Here is a 13477-nt window from a genome sequence, read left to right as displayed (position 1 = left end):
AAATTTTGCAAATCGGGTGTGTCAAGCTGGGCAGCGTTCATTGTAATGGAACGTGCCGTGTCATCTATTGTTACATTTACTGTGGACATAATTGAATTTAGTTGCCCATCATTAGGATCAAAATCAATATTAGTGATTGGCACGCACTGATTATCTATAATTAGGGGGTTATCACTATTAGACTGAGTGTCGCTAGTATTATCTGTCAAATTATTCGAGTCGGCTATTTCACTCATTGCACATCGCGATGTACTGTTAACAGTTTTTCGCGGCATTTTCCACAAATAAAAATTAAGCGCAAAATGAAACAAAGACGAAGCAAAAATGGAACAAACACAATTACAACAAAGAGCAATAAACTGCCGATGATCTGTCAAAGAAAGAGTGACAAATTAGTAAATGCGTTGCGCCAGATGCAAACTACATTTAAGTAAATAAGAGCAGATATATGACTACTTCTCAGAAATTCACAAAGAAAATACGATCATGGCCGGTTGTCGCCAAGTGTAACCTCCCCACAATAATTTAAAATAAATAATACAAATAAATATCCTCATTCGGTGTAACCTCCCCACAAAATTCTTTCCAGTTTGTAACCTCCCTACAAAATTCTTTCTGATTTAATCTAAGCTCAAAATTCATTCACATTTAGCGTAACCTCAAAACAGAAAAATTCCTAAACCTCTCAACAGTAAAAATTATAATTATGTCGTTCACATTCAGTGTAACGTCCCAATAAAAAAAATTCAGGAACCTGGTAATAAAACAATGTAACTAACCTCTCAATTAAATTGTCGCTCACTTATGGCTTTTCAATAATTCACTGTGAATTTAACCTGGTAAATTTTGGACGACAGCAGTGCTGCGTCATGGCCCTGAAAGATCATTCTGAACAAAAAAAAAGGGAAAAATTCTTACCTTAATGAAGTCGCCGGATATATCTGCTCTTACAACAAATTTTTCAGGCACAGCTCTGTGCAATGCTGGCCGATATATCTCTCATTTCTGAAAGGAAGCAACTGATTTTTCTTTTGCAATAATCGGGATGATCATGGATGGGAGAAATTAGTAAATTCTTTAAATTGAAATGAATGGTTGTTAAAAGTTACTTTTTATGAGGAAGGTTATTATTGCGAGAGTTTTAAAACATTTACATGCGACTTGAGGTAACATTACTACATATGCGCGAGGCTGCTTTTTACCTTATACAATAATACTCAGGCTCCGGCATCGCTGCACCGCGACCGGGCCAGCGAACGCGATACACCATACCAGACCAGAGCAGACTGCAGACTAGCAACAACTTACTGCTACAGCTACACAGTTCCTACTGCAGTCAACACTGCTCTCTGGTCAGAGATTCTCTTATACCTTACCTATTGCAGGCAGTGCATGAACAATACATCAACATTACATCTGCTCGGACCTCTTACATCGTCTATCTTCGATTTACTCTCAATCCATAGTTTGTACTCATTAGACTGTTAATTGCACTCAGCATATTTTGCAATACTTCTTCACTTTCACTCAGGATAGCAATGACATCAGCGAATCCTATCATTGGCATCCCTTCATCTTGAATTTTAATTCCACTCGCGAACCTATATTTTATTTTTATAATTGCTTTTTCGATGTATAGATTGAACAGTAGGGGCGAATAACTATATCCCTACGTAACATCCTTTCTAATCTGAGCAGTTTGTTCTCGGTTATCCACTCTTACTATTCCCTTCTGGCTCATGTACATATTTTATGTAACCAGTGTCTCCACATACCTTACCCTTACTTTTCCCAGAATCTTGAACCATTTTACAATTTGTTGAACGCTTTCTCCAGGTCGTCAGATCCTCAGAATTTCGCACACCTTGCACCATTTTACCGTTCAAAAATGGTTCAAATGGCTCTAAGCATTATGGGACTTAACTTCTGAGGTCATCAGTCCCCTAGGACGTAGAACTACTTAAACGTAACCAACCTAAGGACATCACACACATCCATGCCCGAAGCAGGATTCGAACCTGCAACCGCAGCTTTAGTCCTGTTTCCATTATCAAACACAACTTCAGAAATGCCCCTCTGGTGCCTTTACCTTGCCTAAAGCCAAAGTGATCGTCATCTAACACCTTCTCAACTTTCTTTTGCATTCTTCGGTTTATTATTCTCGTAAGTAACCTCAATTCATGAGTTATTAAGCTGATTACGCGATAATTCTCGCAACTGTCAGCTTTTGCAGTCTTCGGAATTGTGTAGATGATATTTTTCCGAAATTCTGATGGTATGTCCCCAGACTCATACATTCTACACACCGACGTGAATGGTCGTTCTGTTGCCACTTCCCCCAATGATTTTAGAAATTCTGATTGATCTTAATTCCTACAAAGCTCTCTTAAAATCTGATTCTGATACGGGACACCCGATCTCTTCTAAATCGACTCCTGCTTCCTCTTACAGAGGCCTGTTTCCTCCCACAGGTAAAACTCTTTCCACTTATCAACTCTTTCCTCTGCATGTAACAGTGGAATTCCCGTCCCACTAGTAATGTTGCCACCCTTACTTAGTTTTCACTTTCCTGTACGCTGTGTCAGTCCTTCCGACAGTCATTCCTTTTTCGATATCTTCACATTTTTCGTGCAGCCATTTCGTCTTAGCTTCCCTGCACTTCCTATTTGTTTCATTCCTCAGAGACTTGTGTTTCTGTATTCCTGAATTTCCCTGAACATTTATGTACTTCCTTCTTTCATTGATCAAACTAAATCTTTTTTTTCTTACCCCTGGTTTATTCGCAGTACCTATGTTTTTCTTTCCAACTTGGGTGACTACCCTTTTTGAAGATTTCCATTCCTCTTCAACAGTACTGCCCACCGATCATTTCCTTATTGCAGTATCTATAGCCTTAGAGAACTCAAGCATGTGTCAGCATTCCTTAGTACATCCGTATCCCACTTTTCTGCGCACAGATTCTTCCTGACCAATCTCATAAACTTCTTTCTACTACTACATTGTGATCTGAGTTCATATCTGCTCCTGGGTACCCCTTACAATTCAGTATCAGATTTCGGAATCCCTGTCAGACCATTACCGTAACCTAACTAAAATCTTCCCGTATCACCTAGCCTTCTCTAAGTATACCTCCTCCTCTTGTGATTCTTGAACCGAATATTCGATATTTCTAGCTGAAACTTGTTACAGAACTCAATTAGTTTTTCTTCTCTCTCATTCCTTGTCCAAAGTTCATATTCTCCTGTAACCTATTCCACTACTCCTTCCCCTGCAACTACATTCCAGTCCCCCATAACTATTACATTTCCATCTCCGTTTACGTATTGCATTAGCGCTTCAGTGCCCTCATATACTTTCTCTGTCTCTTCATCTTGAGCTTGCGACGTATGCGTGTATACCTGAACTACCGTTGCTGGTGTTTTTTTTATCGATTCTAATAAGAATATTCCTATCACTGAACTGTTCAAAGTAACACACTCACTGCCTACCTTCCTATTCATAACGAATACTACTCTCACTATACGATTTCCTGCTGTTGTTGTTATTACCCTAAGCTCATCTGACCGGAGATTCTAGTTTTCTCTCAATTTCAGTTCACTGAAACCTACAATATCTAGATTGAGCCAATGCATCTCCATTTTCAGATCTTCTAGCTTCCCTACTACGTTCAGAGCTCTGACATTGCACGCCCCGACTCATAGAACGTTATAATTTCGTTAGGTATTCGGTCTTTATCTCGTGCTCACCTCCCCCTTGGCAGTCCCCTCCCAGAAATCCGACTGGGAGACCATTCCGGAATCTTTCACCAACGGAGCGGTGATCATTACACTTTTTCTGTTGCAGTCCACACGTTCTGTACATACACGTTACGTGTCTGTAATGCCGTGGTTTAATTTGCCTTCTACATCCTTATATCGTTGATCATTGCTGATTCTTCAGCCTTTGGAGGCAGCTTCCCACCCCAAGGACAGGAGAGTGCCTTTAACCTCTCTCCGTTCGTCCGCCATCTTTGATAAGGCCGTTGGCAGAATGATGTACAGATTGCCGAAAGTTCTCGGCCACCAGTGGGGATTATTATTCAAAATTTAAACGGAGACTGATCTCGAACACAGGACTGAGGACATTTGATTGCTAACCACAGGCAATACCGCTGGATCACGTGGAGACGCAGTTTCCAAACCTGATGGAGTGTTCCTTGTCTTCCTTTGCCCTTCGACACAGTTCCGCATCGCACCCTAGTTAACAAAATGCTGGAGTGCAGCACATCGTACCATCTTTGTGATTATACTGAGGAGTTCCTAGCAAATATAATACAGCTTTCTTAAGCGTAGCCCAACTGTAGGTTTTAGGACTATTACTTTTCACAGTATACAGAGTGGTCCATTGATAGTGACCGGGCCAAATATCTCACGAAATAAGCATCAAACAAAAAATTACAAAGAACGAAACTCGTCTAGCTTGATGGGGGAAACCAGATGGTACTATGGTTCTCCCGCTAGATAGCGCTCATCATAATATGATATGTCACAGATTACCTTGAAACAACTCAGTGCTAGGATCAGAACACCTTGGCTTCTTAGCGCAGCCAGACAGTATAGCAGTACTATCTTCGAGTTTCAACAAGCCAGCTGTGCATCATCAGCGTCATCTCATACACAGCCCTCCGGACGAGTCAGTGTTCGGTTTACCCCTCTTACAAGACTCGCACTCATTAACTAAACGGCGAACAACCATGTACAACGAGGGCCACATGAGGTGAGCACGTACCTTCACCAAGGTTTTATGACCACCCATTACGGAATTTTAATGAAAGATTGAGGAGGGGGGGGGGGGGGGGAGACGGACTAACTCATCAGGAAGAAAAAAGTGGCTCTGAGCACTATGGGACTTAACATCTGAGGTCATCAGTCCCCTAGAACGTAGAACTACGTATACCTAACTAACCTGAAGACATCACACACATCCATGCTCGAGGCAAGATTCGAACCTGCGATCGTAGCGGTCGCGCGGTTCTGGACTGTAGCGCCTAGAACCGCTCGGCCAACCCGGTCGGCAAGCCTCTTGTCAAGAACTGCCTACTAATATGTGTCCACAACGGATCCTGATCTGGCTTGGCCTTAAGGCTGCCAAACAATTGCGGTACTCTGGCTAACGCACCGCACACAATATCATGAGGCTCCCCAGCCTCACCTTCAGCTCCAGAGTCCTCCTCATCAAACACGCAGCTAAGCACGTCTGCTACCTGGTAGTTGGAGCCTCTAATATGGCGTACCTTGGTACGGAAATCTGATATGCAGACAGCCCATTCGCAATTCTACCAGTTTCCCTGGGCCTAACCCTAACCCAGTTCAAGGCCTAAACCCAATTCTCTGCGCTCAAGACGAAATATAAAGTTTTCAAGGCCTCACAGTCACACGCCGAATATCTAAGTTATGGACGCTAAAGGACATTTTTCAACCACACCCTCCTAGAGAAGAACTGCAGCGACCCCACTTCGAAGCGCCAGTATGGACGACTTTATGAAAATAACTAAGGATTCCTATAAACCTGGCCATCTCCTTTTTCCTCCTAGGTGGAGGAAATTTCTTCAAGTCTGTTGTTCACTCTTGGTCGATTCTAATGCCATCACCTAAAATGAGGTGTCCCTAGCGATGAGATCTGGCACCTGCCGAGGGTAATGTTGGATATCTTCAATGTTAACCCAGCTAAATTAAGCCTGGACAACACCTGACCAAAGCGAAGGTGTTCCTCGAACGAACTGCTATAAACAATCACAGTATCAAGATAGTTGTAAACACACAGAAATTTCAAATCCCCCAAGACACGATCCAATAAAAGAGGAAGAACAACAGTTGCCTACCTGAACGGCTCTTTATTAATCTCATAGAGATTCCAGTCCACGCAAAAGGCACTGACATGCTACGATTCTCCGTTCAGGCGAATTTGGTAACAACTTTGATTCAAGTCGAGTACTGTGAAGGAACTAGCTCCAGAAAAACCACGTAAAACAGTCTTGAAGAGCGGGCAAGGGGGACTGATTTCCCCGATCTTTAGGAACAAGAAATATTGGTGAATCATTGGTGAAGTGCAAGCCCTAATTACCCCATCCCGCAACATAGCACTGATCTTCTGCCACAAAATTTTCATTTTGTGCGTCGAAAGGTGATAAGGGGCTGTCGAACAGGAACATCGTCAACTAGACCAATGTTATATTGAATCAAATTAGTAGCACACAGTTTGTCACACAACGGATGCGGTAACTCACCAAACAGGTCCAACAAATGTCTTGCCTATTCCGCAAACTCCCCCGTTTGGCAATTTACAGAGTTAATGAGGCTCGGACTGCAGAGGGCTATCTTCTCCCCTGGAGAATATTTAAAGAACAAGGTACAACTTGCAACGTGAAGGACCAGCCCCGTCTGCTGAACAGAGTAGCAACCGAGGAACGATGTGACCACAGATTCCTTAACTATGATAAGTCTGACCTGCTATGAGAAGTTACAAACTACTGCGTACCTTGCCAACCACAGGCCACTCTAGCCCTTTGGCTCTGGGACGACGAACGCATCGGAAAAAAAATTACACAAGTGGCCAAACTCCAGGTATCATTTATAATCAAGTAAGGCGGCAAAACTGCCAGAGCCAAAAACTGCCTGTCCAAGATGGGCACAAACATGAGGAAGGAAATATCTTTCCATAGACCGAATACGCATTCAACTAAACGGTAACTTCCTCTGACACGTTCGATCTCTCCCGCCGCCACGACATCGGCTGTTATGACTGGGGCTTCTCACAACAAGGCATTCGCACACAAGATGGTGACTCTTACTGCTATAGAAACAATGCATGTGACTGGACCTATCAGGTTTGTATCGTGATATACTTCCGTCTGACCCGCACTGCTCGTTAGAAAATGTGGGTGCCTCAATTGACTCCAGAAACTCCTGAAATTTATTAAAGATAATCGAGCAGCGTGAAAACACCAAGCGAGACCGATCCTCTTGGTGCATGCCTTCTAAAACGTTGGAGATACTATGAAATTCGGTAAGTTCCATGTCGAGAGCTGACACTGCCGTATGCCCTCATTCTAAATATTGACTCAATGTTTCGGAAGATTACAGCACCGTCCATTAATATCTCCGCTCAAGCTCATTTTATAAATGCACCGGCGACTTTCTCTCTGCAGTTCGAACCCTGAGCTGTTCTATGGAATACTGATGCCTCAGTGTTTCAGAGACTAAGATACTCAGGGTCCGTCTTGTTACTGTATAAAGCTGCATGGTGCCATATAGACAGGGCATCGGCATGAGACTCAAACCGGACAGGCAGCCACAGCACGTGCTGCAATTGATGCACATCATCAGCAGACAATTCAGATATACCGGTAGAGAGGCACATAACAGTATTAGACTAAGCGATCAGTGGGAAAACTACCAAGTAGTCGGGCACTACACTGCTTATCCCAAGGAGATGATAATGACTTAAAACTTCCTGCTCCGATCCCGCACCCTTGTTCTCTAAACTCAAGGATGCCGCCCTAACTTGCAAATCTCTTATCCGACTAGGTAGCTGTTTAACCCCTAGCTTCTCAGAATCCTTAAGTTCAATATGACTCATGTCCATTAAGCGGTTCCCCGAATGAACTAGGTGTGCCTGGATCCTACAAGACTCCTTACAGGTGGATACATTATATTGTATATCATCTAAAGTGGCTGAAATAATAGGCACTTAACCCCCCCCCCCCCCTCAATGATGTCCGAAGAAAGGCAAAGCGGACTGTCCAGCGCGGTGCGCAACATGGCTGCCAGTTCTGAGACGCTAAGTTGTCTACGAATGCCACGAACCTTTAATTCATACAGCAGTTGCTTCCTCTTAGGTTGCGAAATCCCAGGGAACCCCTTAGAATCCATGATAGGTAGTGGCCACCTGAAAACAACCGAAAGAATTAATACAATAACCCCAGGTATGACTAACGTAGTAGGACCACATTTCAAAGGAACGACAAATGACGTCAAAGGATAGACAACTAACCCCCCATCCCTGCCAAACAGATCGTAACCACGCTCTGCGTCTACCAGTTAAGATCGTCAACAAGGGTCGGGCTTCATTTAAGTAAAACACAGGCAAGAGCAGCCCAAATTGATGCGTCATTTACCCATTACCAAACAAACATTTTTATTTGATAACAGTTCAGTCATGAGTGAACTGACAGTTACCAAGATGTTTTTCAAAATACATCCCAATAGAAGATTTTTAAATCAAATTTACAGAGTAGCAACACATTTGCATTACACGTAAAATTACAAATAGTGCTAAAAACATCAACTATGCAACACGATGGTGGCCCAACTACAAACAATTAATTTAGTAAAAATTAAATATTAGTTAAATAATAAGTTGAATATGTCTGTTCCACATAAATCATGTTAAGTACTTAAATAAACTGCAGGGTATCTAGAACACAATCAAAATGATAATGTCAACTGAACCCTTAATTTTCTAAGGAAAACAAGAAACTCTGTGCCCAGTTTGCCCAGACTTTCGGCACACGGTCGGCACAACTAGATTTCAACTGTGGCTAACCCTACAACAAAACTTGAATATGTTCAACAAATATTAAATAAAACCATTAAAATGCATACGTCACCACTGATTATTCTGGTCTCATATAGACAAGCTACGGCCAAACTGCCCAAGAACTACCCACATGTAAAACCAAAGTAGCAGTAGTACTTCACTGACTGAATACAAGCTTGTTCCACACAAATCACGTTAAGTACTTAAATAAAGTATCTTTCGCCTAAAACGCAATTTAAAGGATAATGACAACTGAACCCTTAATTTTTTAAGGAAAACAAACTCAGTGCTCAGTTTTCCCATCGTGTTTCATCACACGCCCACAGGGACCTTACAATAACAGAAGTACTGAGTCGGTTACTTCCTGTGCTACTATAGCAAAAGAATAACAACAAACTACTGAAATTTAGGCTGGAACGGGAGTTCCGCAGAATTGCATGTTACCTGCCAGCACTTAGGCCTCATGCGATGATGGAAAGACCGCCAAAACAGGAGGAAAACGTACGTACCCCTGCAACGGACCAGCAGAACAGCAATGCGTCAGCTGCCGTCGGTGCAAGGCTGCCAACATATACCAAACAACTAACAGCAAAACAAGTTTGATAAATTTATGGATGTCCATCTTACTGCTGTATCTTGATAATGTTTTTATTCTGTCACCAAACTAGCTTTGGCAGCCTTAACCGCCATTGTCAGGCTCCACTACTGCCTAAAAAGTATTTGATTTCCTTGGCGTAATTGCTGTGGGATCCTTGTTTCTAGTACACACAGGCCAACTTTCGTCAGTAATCTGTACTCAACACAGCATTGTCTCCAATGCCTACTAGATGCTCCTCTCAGTTACTTCTTATCACTAAATGGAAAAATTGTGAAGGAAGCTGCAGATGGCTTCCCACCCACTAGGGACTCATTGTAAGTGGTGTTACTATAAAGTCACGCTCCACTCAGTCGCTTCTTAACGCGAAATGGAATAAACATATGAAACCAGCTGCAGAAATTATTGCAATAACTGTGTGACAGAATAAAGACATTCTCGAGACATAGCTGATGTGATACTTTTCCTTATATGAGGTTGATAACAATTAACATACATAGTAATATTTAAATGGTCAAATTTCAATATGCGAACAGTCCGCTCATAACAACGCGAGTTAATCTTACTAACTTGAGACACAATCAGTAGTGTAAAGTAATAATAACAAGAAGCAATGTACAAAGTAATTTAAAAGAATAATTACATAATAATTCCGACAATATTTAAAAAATCAATGTATAACTTTACTGGGATCTCTTAACGTTCTAATAGACAATGAATTGAGGAATGTACCAAATGGCAGATGGCCGGTTAAACTGTACAACTATAACCCAAAGGACACCCCAACACAGAGTAAGAGAGTGAGCAAATATAAGGACATGCATTCACATAACCCACACGTGCATACGTTGGTTGAATACACACAACTTTAGTTACAGGCCAGTTCTAATTATTCGCCCCACGACGGGCTATGAGGTCTTCAACAAACAGAAATTTTAGTCAGTGGTGCCAAATAATAATAACAAACAATAATTTCAAGTACAAGTTTAACATTGCTAAATACTATCTTGGCACATAGAGAAACCTCCAGATTGACATACACAGCCCCAAAAAGGTCACCGAAAGACATAAAGAATCTGGATTCCTGGATAGCCCACACAGGACAGAATTAACAATCTTTATGTGCAGTACTTACTAAACAGTCTTCATAGATAATTTCAAACAAAGGCCTAGGAGGCCAATAGCTTCAGGACTTCAGGTAGGCAACGGATAATACCGTCCTGCTGATCGTGGCTGTTAACAAGTTATTCAATACATTTCAACGTATTTAGCACCACAATTGACTGACGCACGAGGTAACCGGGTTTCAGGCAACGAGAGGTCCTACTTGCCAAGCTTGTCGGTAGCGACGGTCAATGCTGCAGGTAAACGCAGCCCCCCCCCCCCCCCCCACAATAGCCCAACGGTGAAGGGCGCTAACTAGCTGCAATCGCCAGGACGCCGAGTATTCAGGCACACCCGTCCACCTAAGTGTCCGAAACACCACTCGCCACCACACAGCCCCAAAGGGAACACATAACTCAGCAAAGATGATGCGACGAGGGCAAGAGTTGCTGGAAGGCGCCAATAGGATCACGCGCGCGCCCTTACGGATGCCGCATCGATTCAGACCCCCTCTCCCCAAGGTGAAATTTGTGGAAATGTGATGGAACCCACCACATTCCACCACTACCCACCGGCCACCGCACTCACCCCCCCTGCCGGTCGTTGTGGCCGAGATGTTCTAGGCGCTTCAGTCTGGAACCGCGCGACCGCGACGGTCGCAGGTTCGAGTCCTACCTCGGGCATCGATGTTTGTGATGTCCTTAGGTTAGTTAGGTTTAAGTAGTTCTAAGTTCTAGGGGACTGATGACCTCCGATGTTAAGTGCCATAGTGCTCAGAGCCATTTGAACCATACGAACTCACCCCCCACCCGCCTCCTGGTGTCATGAGGTTTACTCCACAGTCGGGTAAAAATGAATTTGTTTCTCTTTTAATTATGATTCAAACACTTCAAGAAAGCCATGTTTTATTTGGAAAGCAGAGGCAAAAGTGTTCTGAACAGTGACTAAAAACTGTTTATTGTAGACGTGCCAACCCTTAGCAATATTCAGTCGGACAGAGAGACAGACAAGACGGACAAGAAGGCTCCACCAACATGTATTAACCTTTACGACTGATTTCTGAGAAACTGACCTCTTACTGATATATTATACATGAAATGTTCATTGCCCCACAACCTCCATCCCTCCACACATTCTCTGCTCACATAATTAATGGACGTCCCGTTTCCAAAGGTGGACCGTAACCACATCTATGCAAGGTTTCATAACGTTTTACCTCATTACTGTTTAATGCTGTAGGTATGACGCAAAATGGGCGGTACAAAAGTGATACGCCGCTTGTACACCTTGATCAGCGTACTTAGCCAGTCAAGTGCACTTGAAGATTATGTCAGCTGCGGGAAGTGGATGAGGCCGTCCGAAGTGAAACGCGAGGCATTTCCCGCCCGACGCCTCAGGAGTCGGCTTGTGGCGGTCGGCCCTGCGTGCCGTGCTTTACGACCCTTCGACTGGCTGCTGCATGCAATGCGACTATCGACCACGCCATCGACGATAAAACTGTAATAAAACGTTCCGAGAAGCGGGTAAGCTCGGCCACGGCAGCCGCCGTCCGCAGCGCAAATCACGGCAGCGCCGACGCCGGAATTAAACATCAGCTGCGTCCGAGTGCGGCGACGCCGGCGTAGGAGCGCAATGTAATGCTCCTACGAGTAAAGAACTGGCCGCGCTGTCTCTCCACATTACCCGAAGTTTAGTATCAAACTGCCGCGCCAGTCTAAGAAAGGACAGACGATTGTGACTGCAACAGCACAAAGAGTATCTCGTACGCGGTCAAAAGGGAGTAAGATGTATTAAGAAACGCTTTAGTATCAGGAAAACAGCAGTATTAATCAGTCTTCAGACTGGTTTCATGGTGCTCGCCGCGACTTCCTCTTTCGTGCTAACCTCTTCATCTTAGAGGACCACTTACGCCAGATTTTCTCAGTGTTTGTTGGACATCTTCCAGCCTCTGTTTTCCACAGCAGTTTTGGTCCTCTACTGTTCCCTCTACTACCTTTTGCCTTCTCACATATCATATCCTTTTCTTCGTTCTAGTAAGTGTCTTTCATGTGTTCCTTATCCCCCTCATATCTTGCCTTTTCAGTCAACCTGATTTTCAGGATCTTTCTGTTCGACCTTATCTCTCTCATTTTTCGGTTTATTCACAGTCCATTGTCGCTTCCAAACAACGCTGAGCTTCAGACGTAAATTTCCTCCATTGTCGCTTCCTAACAACGCTGAGCTTCAGACATAAATTTCCAGAAATTTCTATCTCAGATTAAAGCTTAAAGTTTCTTCTTTTCCTGTTTTCACAATGTCTATGATTCACTTCCAAACAACGCTGGGTTCCAGACGTACATTTGGAGAAATTCATCTCTTAGATTAAGTTCAACCTAGCAGACTTCTTTTAGGGCACAATACGCTCTTTACCTGTGCTGGTACACTTCTCATATCCTCGTTGCTTCGACGCCATGCGTTATTCTCCTTCTCAGATAACTGAACTACAAACAGTCAAATATTCAAATCATTTCAGATTTAATGTTGTTGTTGCTGTTGTGGTCTTCAGTCCGGAGACTGTGTAGGGAAGCAGCCTACTCACGATATAGTAAATTCACATCAGTCTTTCCATTGTGTGCCAGCCAGTCCGCTGTAACTAGCTCTGACGTCATAAATGTTGCGCAATATTTTAAAAATCAAGTAAATAACCTAAAATGTTTCTAGCATGTCAGGAGTAATACTAAATTAATATGTGTTGAATATCAGTTCGATAACTTTAACTATTTTCGAAATTTGGACGTTTTTCTTTAAAAATCATTGGCGCAAAGAAAAGAGCTAGAGATTTAAAAATTTATACTTAGATTCCTTTTCAATACTAATTGAATAGAAACAGTACTTTGGATCTCACAAATTAAGATTTTAGTTGAAATTCATAATTTTCTGGTTTTTGTATTAAAACTTAAGGAAGCAAGATAGATTAAGTAGGCTAATAAATAAGGCTAGGATGTTTAGATTTAAGTAGAATGGCGATCCGCTATAACCATAAAGATGTGAGAAATTTCATTTGAATAACTATAAAACTATAGCGATAGCGTATCTAAAAAGGGCAAGTTCAGAGCTCGTCTACTGCGTGCAGTGTAATTAAATTAATTCTCTCGCCCAAAATATTTAACTTAGCCACGTCAAACTTTTATTATGATTACTTATCTGTGTGTTGAATGCACA

This window comes from Schistocerca serialis, chromosome 1, assembly GCF_023864345.2.
Source record: "Schistocerca serialis cubense isolate TAMUIC-IGC-003099 chromosome 1, iqSchSeri2.2, whole genome shotgun sequence".
Classification (NCBI taxonomy): Eukaryota; Metazoa; Arthropoda; class Insecta; order Orthoptera; family Acrididae; genus Schistocerca; species Schistocerca serialis.
This window is presented reverse-complemented; position numbering follows the sequence as displayed.